Raw genomic sequence first — 12,254 nt, forward strand, 5'->3', positions numbered from 1 at the left:
GAATACGGACGAGCAAGTCTCCTGATGAATCGGATAATTGGTCGCATTTGCTATACTCGTCGTTAAGAATTTCTTGTTCCATCAGATAATTAGAGTCAGTTACTAGTGAGTACTACGCATACAATTGTGTACTATAATATGTCTTCCGCAGATAGAGTCTCCCTTGAGAACAGCTGCTGTGGCTGGAATCGATCAGACAAGAGCATCGGTGATTCATAATAATGAATTAAATTTAAGTAAGTCATATACGTAATCTAGATATATAGTCTTCTAAAAATTATTAAATTCAATATATTATTATAAAATATATTTCATGGCTTTTACTAAAGAGTTCTAAGACCAAGATCTTAGAATACTAGTACGTCCTAACCATTATCCAAATTGAGGTTACGTTGAAGGATTTCAATAGAACGTTGAGATCTTTACCTTGTTGCTACAAACGATAATGACCGTTATACATAATATCTTTAAGCGATAAATTTCAAAGATTCTCCTTTGAAGTTGTGGTTTCAGTCAGGATTAAAGACTAAGTATTATTTAAGTAGCAAGGGTGTGGTCAAAGGCTTTTTATTGCAGAGATTTAAATAAAATATTTCATATGAAAAAGATCCTATTATGCTTGAAGATTTTCTTATTACTGGTATTAATCTTACACCCATCAATGAATCTCCGTGAGAAGCAGAAGTTTAGAATGAAATCCTGTAAAACAGGAAAGGCTAGAAGACAAACAAACATACAATCTAACTAGAGAAGAAGATAAACATACATTACAGACTGTGAATGTCTGACTGCTGGTTTTGGAGCTTATTTCACGACGCTGCTCCAATGCGGGTTGGTGGAATACACATGTGGCAGAATTTTAGTGAAATTAGATACATGCAGGTTTCATCACGATGTTTGGTCAAGCAAGAGATGAATTATAATCAAAAATTAAGCACATGAAAATTTAGTGGTGCTTGCCCGGATTTGAACTCACGATCATCGGTTAAGATTCACGCGCTCTTATCGCTGGGCTATCTCGGCATACAAGATAAACAAGCAAGATAAACAAATACACAAAAATAACAACTACTAACCGAAATACAGGATTACATCGACATATATATTAAAAGTTGTATTACGTTTTTAAAACAAAAAATAAAATGGTTTGAGTGTTGAAATAAAAAGATAAATTGTAGGAAAATATTTGCATACCCATATTTAGAATTGAGTTAATTCAAATGTTTGTTTTAATTTGTTTCCCTCGTAACAGTATTATTGAAGCTAAAGCGACTGTATTGAACCTTATTTGAGCCGTCGAATTTTGATGCATCCATTTTGTTTTAAAATAAGTTTTTAAATGGCATTTTTTTTCTGTTCACAAATGCTATGACTCAAATAACTCTATCATTATAATCTTGATAAAGCGAAACATTTAGAAGATTCATTTGGTTCATTAAATATAATAATTATATTAGTTTTTAATAAACGGTAACATAAAAAACCAAATGTTACTTTATATAATATTATTTTCCGCTCGGGGCTTCGCTCGCGTTTAAGAGAGATAGGATATTTATAGGTAAGACACGAAGAAACTACGGTAAAAAAATGATTACCTTAAAAGATTTATAACAAATTACTCCCAATAATTAAAAATTGTAACTCAATGCAAATGTTTAAATGCAAATTAGCACATGTTATAAAGACCTATTTTTAATTTTAATTATGTACACACCTACAACCAACGTATTGATTACCTGTTTTAATTATTATTTGCTTTTGTTTACATTCGTAACGATACTGCTTATTTTATTTTTTTATAATTAGATTAATATTATATAACATACTTAATATTATATTACTTTTACAAAATAATTAATATTACAAGAAAGACGAACTACCTGCATAATATTTTCTTTAAAATTGTAAACATTTCTCATGTAGTAACTGTATTGTCTTTTTTGAGGAATAAATGTCTATAAGCTGATAGGTTCCTATGTTCTTTCCTATACCACTGACAACGTGTATGCAAATTTTTATGGTGATCGGTTGAGTTAAGACGTGAAAACGCAACAAATGAAATAAATTAATTCTCTTTAGCATTTATAATATTTTTAAGGATAGTAGACATATACAGTATTACCTGCAATCAATATAATAGCTATGGGATCATATCCTAGTCATTATGCAGGAGACACAATACAATACGATAAACACGTACACGTACGTTATCAACAAGTGCGCTCTCTACTTCCTACTCTTGTAATCCGATGTAAAAGCATTCCACATGACCTAATTGAGAGTTCACGCACAGTATCAACATAACAAAAAATAAGAATAATAATAATAGTCTTCCAGACTGATTTTGGCCATGGCGGCCAATCTCTAAAGAGATTAGTCAACTGCGTTGGACATATTATAGTGCACAAGTGAACGTGAGTTTATTGAGTAGATTTTATGTGCATGCGTTATAAATTCAAAGAAATAATCCACTCGCAAGTGTAGAAAAAAAAAAAAAAAAATTTATCTTCTTTTAGCTGCGTATTTGGAAAGGCGTATTCATATTTATTGTAGTAACGATAATTACTTATCAACCAATAAATTAATTATTATTAAAAAATATATATATTAAAAGTCGGTTTCAAACATTTTCTCTGTAATCTGTAAACGCCTTAGGAGTCGCCTATAATAACGGATTAGGTATTATTAATATTTAAAGTTTTTAATTTAACTTAGAGGTTATCCTCGTGATCCGCCGAAGAAGACCGGGGAGGTTGCTTCGGTGCTGCACGTTCTCTATATTCGGGATGCCCCTTGCGAAAGGAGGTCCGGATAGATAGGCCTATGGGCGCTGGTGTTTAAGTGGGTATTTCGGCGCGCTCAGTGCTGTTTAGTTTAGCATACTGCCCCACTTCTTTTAAAAAAATTATAAATTATATCTACGCTTGAAATAGCTAGATACACAATAAAATTTTACAGGGAATAAGTTATACGATAGTCAAACAAAATGGTCGTCGATGTAATAAAATGCCAAATTAAACTTTTAATTCCGTAAAATTAACTTGCGCTGACTAAAACAAACTTGAAACTCAACCGCTTTAAAACACACTAAAGGTCGGCTAAGTTCTAAAGTTTTACCATCCGTTATCTTATATTCTAGTTGGGTTAAATCTACCTAAGAATACGGCTACCTTTTGTTGCAGGGATAATTACATTAATTGCTGTTGTTATGTTTAATTTAAACTACGATGCCTTAAATGGCATACGTGTAAGTTGTTAGTCTCTAACACTTCTAATTTTCGTTATGGGCGCCACTTTATCTTCACAAGATAATTGTTGACACTGAAGTTTTACGGAAGTGAAGGTTGTTTATTTGAGGTGAAGACTTAACGTGAGCGAAAGAAAAAAAAGTACATATTTAAATATGATATGATAGGTACATTCATATTTAAATCATTTTATAAAACTACATTTAAAAATGGCCAGGGCCATTAAAAGTTATCAGAAAAAACGTCAGAAATTAGACGTCAAATAAACGCTTCTGTGAAGGAATTCTCAGAAGCTGTCCAGATTTAGGAAGGATTAGTGTGATTTTTTATTTATTTATTATTTAACTCTTTATAAAGTTTACCTGAAGTAAAATATAGATGAAATTACTATGTCAAAATAGAACTTAGTATAAAAGCATGCTTATGATGGATAAGCAAGATAAGAGGTTTCTTGCAGCCTCACCCGAATTATGATGATACAATTAATATAACATTAGTTATATTTACAAATAGTCATGCCTTGTATTCGGTGTAATATAACTTTAAATTTTGTTGTACTTAAAATATTCAATTGTTTTACGCACTGCTTGTTGACAACACAACGAGCACAAACCTTCATGCAAATGAATTTAATGGTTATAGAAATAAATATAAAATTATTCTACGGAAGCAAGGTTACTTGAGAAGGTATTATGATATATAAAGTCTTGGCAGCTGGTCCATAGATTGGTCCTTGCTCGTAAACAGAAAAGCAGTCTATAAAGGAGCTATTACATGGTTTTATTCGAGACCTTTTCTCTGAGGATGCTACGAAATTGGTGCGATAATGGGATAGGGATAGCCGTAACGGTGAATAAGAAGTTGGTTTAGGACGTAAGTCCTGCGTTGTGTGACTTATAGAAAATCGATCGTACTTTAAGGGATACAGACACATCTGCTTGTATTTCTAGATGTATTAACTTTGCAAAGTCGCTGCGGTAACGTTAAATAAGCAATAGAGTAAAGGCTGTTCCGTACAAGGTCAAGTAAAACAATTTTCAACCTTCATAACGTTTCACGTGACCCTTGTGTAGTAAAAAAAGTAAAGTAATAAGTAAGTAGCCCGTAAATAAATTGATAGCCCTGTAAATAGCTCTCTGCTAGACCAAGGTCTATTCACGTGTAGGAAGAGAAAAAAATATAAAACAGATAGCTAAAAGACTGTTTAAACCCCTATTAACAAAACCAAACTCATTGAATTTCATTTATACCGTACAATGACAAGTGACGACAATGATATATGTCATATGTAACACGCACTTAATTGTTATTTGGAATTAGCTTCGACTAAATATATCTGTGGTTCAGTCATTTCAATATAATAATGTACTTTATGTAATAGTATTTTTTTCGAAAGTCGTTAGGTTTCTCTTGAAAGCGTTAGATACGAATAGACTATACATCACTTATGTAAAACTAACTCAACCGGCAAGAAATTTAAAAGGAATCTTCATCATGAGATGATGAGTTCTATATGACTGTGTCGTTGAAAATTCTGTCAAAAGGCACCGTAGCGTATCGTGCTGGAATAAGCTTCAACCTTCCATAAGAAAAGAGAAGGTCGGTTGAGAAGGAAAGGACATCCATAGCTTTACTATTTATATTGATATCAAAAATAATGCTGAAATGCTGCTAGCATTCTGCCACCATTCCACGCGGTCACGATTTGTACAGTAACTATTTTTAATTTTTATTTGTATTTAAATGTAAGTAATTTCATTATTAATATAAAAAATACGTTTGTCGATGTAAACTACATCGACAATCGTATTATTTACACTAGGACAACAACGCATGAAGGCAATGCATATAAACTATACCTCAGGTATATTCCAAGCTATGTTAGCGTATCCATTAATGGTTTGCAAATGGTAATGGTAAATGTCTAAATGTTTGTCTCTAGCAAATTAAAAAGCTACCTTCATGAACTAACCTATTTTGTTGACGTTTCATTGATATATATTAACTTCATTGTATAGAAGGTATTCTATTATACAAGCTTTCATTTTCACCTAATCGTGGTAAAAATTTGAACTAATTTTTGTTGTTAAATTTTTATACCCTTTGTGAATTTTGATTTTGATATACATGTTTACTTGATTTTTTTTAATATTATTTTTAAGTTGAATGAACTATTCGGCTATACAAATGAGACTGATACATAGATAAGAGGCAAGTGAAATATACAAGAAGCTTTGTTATCGCATAGATAGTTATTTCGTCTAGGAAATTTGGTAAAAAATAACAGTTGTATATCTGTACATGGCTTAATTATATAAATAGCAGATAAATATATTATATATACACAATCTCAATAGATACGAATAAAAACTTATTATCTATTAAATAACTAATTTTCATGTAGTAATTTGTGTTACTACAACAATGTTTACAATCGTTTTATTTTTTTTCTCTTAAATAAAAGAGCAATAAAACCTTTTAAGGTGAGCGGCATGTTCCGAACCGGGATAAACTTATAATTATTTTTCTTATCAGAATATATACTACTTATTGAATTATTAATTTTTGTTTCAAATTATAAGACAACACACTATTAAGAAACAAGATTTATCTAGGTTTTATTATTTATTGGGAATGAGTTTGAGTACTTTCTTTATTCATAAAACAGAAAACTGAATAGAAACGTTCTTATTGGTTGGATGCACGATTACAGCGCCACATGCGTGGATTTATTCCCTTCTCAATGATGACCGAACTGACCGGTTAATAATTTACGCGCTCTCATAAAAAACTGTAATCTATGTTCTCTGTGAGTTCTATTATCATTTATATATAAATGTGGAAGACACTTCCTGGTTCCTTCAGCAGTGGTAACCTAATCTATGGAAGACGTATAAATAAGAGGACCGAAGACACGTACTGGGCCCAGTTTACGTAAGCTAGTTGGTGGCTGAAAAATTTGTTCAACGGGCTAATCTCCAAAATAGGATTTGGAAAAATGACTTGCAAAAAGTTCTACTATCAAGTAAAGATATAAGTTAAAAAAAAACTGGTAAATAGAATTGAATGAAAGTTATATCAGACATTCTAACAGGTATATGTGTTACTACTCGTCGGACTAATTTATTTTTGAGTCGAATGTTCCTTTCCAACCTCTATGTTGTATATTAATAATTTTATAGAACTTCACTTATTTCTATCATTAATTTTTACGTTTTAAGAGGTTTTGCGTTACACATTAAATGGGTTTTAAGTTTAACGTATTTTTAGACGAATTTAAAATTTAAAACGATCTGGAACTCTGACGCCCTTACATCTTATAAACTTTCGACACGAAAATCGCTTTAGCAAACTCTTGCGATCCTACATGTAAACTTAGAATACCCTTTCTTTAAAATTCAAGTGGCTTCGTTTGTATTAAATAGGATGTTCCTAATTAGTTATTAATATCATATTTTTTTATTTAATAAAAAGTTAAAATCAATAACAGTGTGAAGTTTGATTTATATAGTGCAAGTAAGGACAATTTGAATTAAACTTAAAATATAATTTGAGTGAAGTGAATAACAGCTTCACATTATCCACGTGCGCAGATTTTTCCTAGTTACACGTGTTTTTAGTTAATAAACGCTAAAAAAACCATTTGATTCAATTTAAATTAATGAATCCTCAAGTATTGTTTTAATTATAATTTGAGATATTCTCTCTGGGTTAACAATTCGTAATCAATCTAAAGATCAAAAATAATAATTAAAATCTGGCGTAACAAATTATGGCTGTCGTAAAAAATTAACCGTTTGTTTGATATTCATTTAGAAAGGGAGGCTGTTATGTAGGTCAATGCGATATCGCTGGAACAAAGCAACTTAATGTCTGTCGTTTTCATCCAAATTTTCATATTGGATAAGTAATTATTTAACTAAATATTGTTTAAATGAATTAGCAAGAGAAAAGTTAAAAAAGTTGACCAAGTCTAAAAAATTAATGCTTCACGACTACTTTACGACTTTATTTAATAAAAACATTGGTATTTGTTATTGTTACCATTGGTATTGGTGTTGTTAGGTATTTGTATGAACATATATTTCGAAAACATATTATTGCAGTGTTAAGATTAGGTTAAGGTTAGGTTCTGATTAAGTTGTTTCTGTTTTTAATCTAGATAAAACGTTTAATGCATGTTAAAAAAATAATTAAAATCACATTAAAGCTATTAATATTTTTCTTATTTGTTCTTTAAATCTTGAATACAAATCATATCCCTTTGTTTTATTTAATTACTATTTATATCGACAAACTTTCGTTTAATTTCATTAAATATTACAAGTTTACTAATAAAGTAAATCGATAAAAACTTGATAATGTTGCACATATAACTTTCAGAAACCATAAAAATGTTTTGGCTGTGACTGAAGCAAAATTATAGTTAGTGGGTCAGTGTGACCTCGGTTGGGCTCCAGACAGTCTCGACATATCCGTAAACGAAAAGTTTTTGGTATAAAAACAGTTTTTTCCGGGTATTACGTGAATAATGACATGTCAAAGTTTACGTCTAAAAATATATAAAGGATTATATAAATATGTAAAGGATTCACTTATATAAAAAAAAGAAAAATGTGTTATTGATAACAATCAAGCATTACAAACTTTGCAAGGGCCTCTGTACTAGGCTTATACCAGTGTTGGAGATGAAGCTTCGGGCAACATTTTGTCTAACATGGTCCGAAGCTCATCAACCCTTCTGGCGCCTTAGGCCGGTTCCTACCAAAAGTACACTGGACACGGCGCACTACATCTTGACGGGGTGTGTTGCATGGAGGATGATAGTCGGCGGAAACCTCTCGCTGCGGAGCATGGCGTTAAATACGCTCGGCTGATGCGTAATGCAGATGGTCTCTTTTTGCGAGAGTGTCATGTGGCCGCGGAGCGGGAGCGTGAGACGGGCGCCTCCGCTGACCCGTTTCGCCGAAGACCGGGGAGGAGGCGCCGAGGCTATGCGCACCTTTTCCTCCCGCTGTAAGCACCGCTAGGGCTAGGGGGTTCGTATGGGGGTTCCAGGGGGTACCCCCATAGGAACTATCCCCCTACGGCGACACTTGAAATACGCTTAGGGGATTTTTGGCCGCTACGATTGATCTGGCAGCTTACAAAATATAATTAAACAGCTCCCTAAATATCATTGATACAAATCAAGTCTCAGGCTGTATTGATGTGTTTCTTGCTTTCGATATTTAAAATGTCTGGCATTAAAAACTGCCAATAGAAGGTGTCTGGCAGTATTAATTTCAAATTGTTTACAATATTAACATATGTAAGAACTAGTCCTTAGACTGTAAGTAAAGTTAGTACAATATTTACGTATCTGTAGCACCTGGTATGTATACGTTCACTGTACACACTAATACTACTCTATTGTACATACTTTGTCCATCAGAAAATAAGTAAGGTCTAGGGGCCCTGGGATCTTACTCTATTAATTTATATAAAGCATATAGTTTACTGTCCAAGTTCGAAAGGGCACTTTCGTAAGGTAAACTATCGCGGCCGCTCAATTTTTATGTAGCGGCTTAGTTTTATATAATCACAAAAAAAAACAAATCTTCAACTGTTTCTAGTTTATAAATAATAAAAGTTGAATGTAAATAATAGACAGGCGTAGTAGTGTTCGCTCCCGATATCCATGGTTCGCATAAGAATTAATATCATGATACGAATATCATCATCTTTCGATTCGATTCGATTGTGATGAACTATAATAAATAAGATATATAAGTCTTGTGGACTTTTTTGTAGGTTTAATGACGAGAATTATATAATAATATACATTATTTTAGGTATCATCAAATAATCGCTCGCCAAATACTTTTATAGGAAACAAATGAAACCGGGGGTTACATAATTGCAATTTTCGTAAGGAAAAAAGGGGAAAATAAATTATAGCCTTTGTAGCTCGCTGATAACGTAGCTTTCTGTAGGTGAAAGAATATTAAAAATCGGTTAAGAAATTTTTGAATTTATTCATAACAAACAAATATACAAAAAATCAAAGTTTACCTCTTTATAATATTAGTATATATATATATATATATGTATATATATATATATAATAAGACAGTTGTAAGATAGAAAGATTCGTAAGATTGTAAACTAACTATATAATTAAGAACAAAATTTATAAAACTTTTATAAAAATTGTAAAAAAAAGATAAATTATATACCTAGCTAAATACTTAATGAAATAATTATGTAGGTGTGTATCTATTTAAATATGAAATAAAATCAAACGTTAAATTAGTAAAACTTATATACCTTGTACTTAGATAATTAGGGACCAAATAAAACCCAATAGAAAACTACTCCAAAATGAAATCATGTACCTCGGTACTTACCGAGGTAAAGGTACTTACCTATGTTGAATGCTAAGTAACTTCATCCACCTACATACTATGACTATTAAAAAAATTTTAAAAACTTTTAAAAATTATTAAGTAAAAAAAAAAATTATTTAAAATTATTATGATACGATGAGTTATCGCAAAAACATACAAAAAAGCAGTTCGTGGAACATAACCGTTGCATAGGGAGATGACTTCGCGTCTGGGCCGCTCAGCATGCTATCACGCCCGAACCCTGCGCCGTACACTTGATAATTATTTTGCTGCCGAGTTATTTTAAAACTGTGATATCTCCTAAGATATTCATTGAAATCAAAATATTTAAGGGCAATGTTATTTAAAATCTCTTGATAAATAACGTGTTTCTTTAGATAAGAATAAATACCATCTTTATAAAAACGACTCCGCAAATAATGCTTTATTTTAGAACAAATTTGTTTATCATAAAAAAGGTTATTGTGTGTCAACTCTAAAAGATATACATATATCGCATATATATACATGTATGTATGTATATATATATATATATATATATATATGTATATACATACATACATGTATATAGATAAATCTTAATACCTTCTATAATTCTTAGAGAAGAAGTAATTTGTGCTCTTTCATTGTTTTGTTGAGACATCCACGAGAATATCATATCTTTAATTTCATTTTTTAACTCGAAGAGTTCGTCGTGTATGTCTTTCGAGCGCTTACGCTTGTTACGAGTTTATAAAACACACAGGTGAAGAATATTCAACAGCATCACCCTCGATTTGACTGTCGTAAGTTGGACTCGGAGTTCGATTTTTTGGTGTATGCAGCATTATATAGCGTTTCAGACCTCATATATACCAGGGCCATAGAAGTGCAAGGGAAGTAGTTTGTAAAGCAGCTATGTAAAAATAATTATTTATTTATTTATAAGGTCGAAACGCAAACTTGTAAACGTAACTCAATCGTTATTGTTGGATGTTCGAGGTACCAGGGCCGTTTAGAAATGCAGTACAGTACGTTGCTAGTTTTTCTGAACGAGACTTTGGAGGCGAAGCTTACTTATAAGAATGGCTTCTAACCCGTAGATTAAACTTGGGTGCACTTATGCACTCCTATTTTTGAAATTGAATTTATGTCAAAATATTTTTTATGTTTCGTAACCAATTATTTTGAACTTAACTATAATAGAAGAAAGTAGACAAAATATTGTCACCTAATTTATTGTAAAATAATTTATTGATTGATGCAAATTTATTAAAAAAAATACATCACAATTAAAATATTTTATTCAACATTCAAGCATTGGACTTGCTTATTGATGGTCAAACTAGAAACTACCAACTATATTTAAAAAAGCTATATTTAGCTTAAAGTTGAAAAGTGGGCATTCTATTTCTTCAAAGTAATGTTATCAGAAGTTGTTAGTTGGATATTTAATATACACAGTGAAGTAACAGTATTGAGAATGACGAAATCTAATGAAATAACAAATCATTTTAAAATAATTGTGTCTATCTTTCGTTTAATTTTTTTTTCTTTGTATCCCATTTTATAGAATTAAACTTTTCATAAATCATCTTCGTAATACGGAAAACTATCTATTATATACTCTTATTAATAAAACACGTGGCTTCGCCAGCGTGGAATTCAGTTTGTGTTTCAGTGAAAAATCTTTTAACGTACATAATACCATTCCAATTATACATATAAAATATTTCAGTTTCGGCATCCTTGGTCATTTATATGTAGGTTGGTCTTCTACCACCATGTGGATTGTGGAGATGTTGACTCTTAAATATAGTTGGACTTTTGACATTCATGGTTGGATGAAACGGTTCTATTCTGCTCTGCTGGAAACAACACGGCTATTTATTCTTATATGCAGAGAAACCGATATTATATTTCATTTCATAGTAAAATAGATTTTTTGCATTCAAATAAGATCATTTTGCAATCAATACAATTCAAATGAATGTGAATTAAAAGTTTTCATCAATTAAATTAACAATATCATATAACATAAATAAGAATAAAGAGTTTAATTAATAAGACTTATTTATTTATATAACGTAATTATTTTGTTAAACACGTTAAAGCTCCTATTAGAACTCGTTTTGAGAAATTATGCAAATAAGATTATAAGCGCTCGCTTACAAGGTACGATGTAGCAAAGATTGTTGCTTAATTCAATTCTACCCGCCGCTTGCGAATCCTTTGTGTCTATTGAAGTGATATTCATTGCTTTCTAATTTCCATCGATGTAAAACCTTTTTTACAGTATATTCGTTATTCGATTAATAGTTTTTTTAGTTAACTTGTTTTTATCGACATATATGTTTGTTGAAACTGCCTCAATATAAATAACCTTAATTAGCCAAAAAATTTAAATGAAGAACGATTCGGATCTAAAATTCGATGGGGAAAGAGAAAAAAAAAATTGGTCGTCAGTTCATTAGGTCAGATAAGGTTAAAAATAAATAGGTGCAGGTTTTACAACTTTTTTTAACCTTTGTAATTTTAATAGTGATGTCATAAATCATTATATATGATCTTATATAATATTGTCAATATATTATATACCAACGTATATTTTAGCTTAAAACAAGAATATAAAACGAAC

The sequence above is a fragment of the Nymphalis io genome, chromosome 9, assembly GCF_905147045.1.
Source record: "Nymphalis io chromosome 9, ilAglIoxx1.1, whole genome shotgun sequence".
Lineage (NCBI taxonomy): Eukaryota > Metazoa > Arthropoda > Insecta > Lepidoptera > Nymphalidae > Nymphalis > Nymphalis io.